Below are 3,148 nucleotides of genomic sequence, written 5' to 3'. Positions count from 1 at the left end.
AAAAAAAAAAAAAAAAAATGGAAAAGAAAAAAAAGAGATCGATATAAAAAAATAAACAAAACTGGAATTCTGGGCTGAAAAACAAGAGAAAAATCTCAGTTGAAGCAGCTGGTCAGTTATTGACCAGGATTGTGGACACTGGACACAATAGAAATCCATAACAAAATCTGCTAAGAAGACATTTCTTTTAAAGCTTTGGTTCCCAACCTGTTTTTTGGCCTTTCGACCCCTTTCATTCCCGCTAAAGCCATTTGAGATTTAAAACAATCCTTTTATAGTTTTATGATTAAATATTATTAGGAATTGTATTGAAAAAAATATTTTTATATTTTGTGTAGCAATTTACTGCGGATAAATTTTAACAATATAATCTTATAGGGACCTCCAAGGGCCACGTGGACCCAGGTTGGGAAGCACTGCTTTAAAGTCTTGCCCTAGTCCAGTCCTGATCTAATAGACTTAATGACAAAAAGATGTTCCAACCATGGCCATCCCATGCATTTTAATCAAGTGGTCAATTAGTGGAGTTGTTAGATAGAATGCCTCATGATATTGGTGCCAATTCTGTGTTCTGGGATCAAATCCAGGCGATGTTGATTTTGCTTTTCATTGTTTTAAGTTCAAAAAATACCAATCGAGGATGAAGGAATGGTGAAAATGTTAGAAGTATGGGAGCAGGATGGCATGATGCCTTGTGGTATTTGTTCTGATAGCAACACCTCAAATGACACTGGTCCCCAGCAGTGTTGGTCTTTCTTTGGGAATGGAAAGAGAGAAGAGGCTTGTTTACATGGGTCACTCACCAATCTTCCTCAACATAATCTTGTTCTCCACCAAAATTCCATATTAACTGATGACTGATGCCTAACCCTTTTAGCCTCCACATCCCCCTGTCAGCTGCAATGCTTATCTATTCAAATGGTTTTCAACTAATCATACATTATCTTGTGGCTTTGAGATTTCAGTGATAGTTTACTTTTAAAATGACATTGTAGGGTAAGTGTGAGAGGCTGGATATCTTGCCTGGATGCAGCTGGTGGTTAGATGCTAAAGAGTTAATAATAACAGTTATTTTACTGAATTCTTTGTTTTCGATTGTAGTAATGGCAGAAATGTTTTAACAGGAAAATAATAACGAAAGGGTGATAAACCCTTGATGATGGTGGTGGTGTGGGGTGTTGAAATAATGGCTAGTGGGGGATGAGAAAGGGACAACTGGGTTATTTAGTAGGGGTAGCAAGTAGATGAGGAGAGATGTATGGGTAGAGGGGAAGGAAGGGTAAAGAGATACCTTGAGAAATTGTGGGGGTCATCAGTGTATCAGAGGCACATGCTCCGATCTGGTCTCCCTCAGTGAGGTTAAACTGAAATGGACAGAATCATAATTTAGTGTTGTCTTTCAGCAATAGTTTCAAAGGTAAATCACAGGTAATATGGCTGTGTGGCTAACAGGTGGGGGCAGCAAGACACATTATTATATTCCCTGGAAGCAAAATGGTATCGTGTGTGTGTGTGTGCCTGCCTTACAGTAGTGGGAAAGAGGTGGTGGTGGGGAAAAGTAAGAGATGAGATGCTGATAATAGTGTCTCCCTTATCACACATCACCATCTTTTAAAAAAAGGGAACGGTATATTGGATAATATAGTTTTAGGATATAGAGGAATAGTAAGAAGGATGGTCACTGTTGGAATGGCTTTGAACAGTTTGCACTATCAAGGCTGCTCTGGTGTCATAAAACAAGACCAAACTTGGTTATGAATTCCCAAATGCTAACAACCTTCACCATCAAAGAATCCTCGACCATCTTCTATACTTTTCTCAACCCATCTGAGACCACAACAGGTTATGATACACACCTCTTGGTGTTATATCATCATCATTTAATGTCCGTTTTCCATACTGGCAAGGCCAGGGGCCACGCCAGGCTCCATTTTTCACCTTTAGCATGGTTTCTACAGTTGGATGTCCTTCCAAATGCCAACCATTTTACAGAGTGTTCTGGATGTTTTATAAACGGTACCAGCACCAGTACTTTTTACATGGCATCATGTCCAGTACATGACACTAGGCACCAGTGCTCCGTATGTCTCACCCACCCACTTTCAGTATCTTTACTGGTGTCCACTCAAACATGGGCCCACAACGGCCTCTACCTAGAAATAGAACACAAATCTCCCTCTCAAATCACACCATACAGCCTTAGGAAACAGAAGATACATTAGACAATGTAGCGGTTGCCATCTCTAGAGAGATATGGGTGGGAGGGTCATGGTTAGAAAGCCTTTAATCATAGGTCTGCTTTACCAAGACTAAGTTGGGAGTCACAAAGCAACAACGATCTCCTGTGACTGTCCACCTGTCAGTTTTATAGATTTTAAGACTTGTGTCTGGCAGTCACAGCTGGTCAGATCATTAATGAAGGATTACAACAGAAGAGTCATCAATCTATAACCTATCACTGGCACTAAACTGTCCGTGTGTCACTACAACAGCCCATCTATCAGTAATTAAATCCCATCTGTAGAACCAGTTGCCTGTTGTTTAACACTGAGTCAGTGTTGACCCTCCAGCTGTGACCATCCTGTCTTTTACTCAGATATAATGTTTCTAAGACCACATCATCTAACATATCCTTTCTTTCTTTTTTTTTTTTGAGACAGTGTTATAATTTGAGGGGAAGTTTGGCTGCTATTTCTAGCAAGTTGACCAACCACATACAGTCTCCTCATCCACTGTGTGATGAGTGTTCAATTCCAGAGTAAGGCAGTAAAATTGGTGAAGTTAATTGAGCGATACACATGTTTTATAGTATTTGCTTAAGATCTCTGCATCCTGAGTTCAAACTCCACTCAGGCCATCCCTTTGTCAGGTCAATAAATATAAGACAAGACTTGTCGTAACTGGAACTGACCAAGAAAGGCGTAGTCACATTGTGGACTCCTCTCTCTACGACGACCAACCTTTTCACCATCTCTCTCTCTCTCCACTCAACAACAAATACAGAAATCATTCATTTACATTTGGACTAATTGGAAATCTAATTAGTGAACTAATTCACTAAATGGGGAATAAAAAAAAAAAAAAAGGTATGGTTGTGTGGTAAGAAGTTTGCTTCCCAACCACATGGTTCTGGGTTCAGTCCCACTGT

General features: G+C 39.8%; 1 protein-coding gene across 1 annotated transcript in view; it reads right to left on the bottom strand.

Annotated features, from left to right (window-relative positions):
* The window catches only part of LOC106867643 (pre-mRNA-splicing factor 38B), a 22,237-nt gene that overhangs the window by 12,789 nt on the left and 6,300 nt on the right, over positions 1-3,148 (bottom strand). The window contains exon 3 of the mRNA XM_014912573.2: positions 1,292-1,364. The gene's annotated coding sequence lies outside the window, so the exon portion shown is untranslated. The remainder of the gene's footprint in view (positions 1-1,291; positions 1,365-3,148) is intronic.

Source organism: Octopus bimaculoides, chromosome 21, assembly GCF_001194135.2.
Source record: "Octopus bimaculoides isolate UCB-OBI-ISO-001 chromosome 21, ASM119413v2, whole genome shotgun sequence".
Classification (NCBI taxonomy): Eukaryota; Metazoa; Mollusca; class Cephalopoda; order Octopoda; family Octopodidae; genus Octopus; species Octopus bimaculoides.
This window is presented reverse-complemented; position numbering and strand designations above follow the sequence as displayed.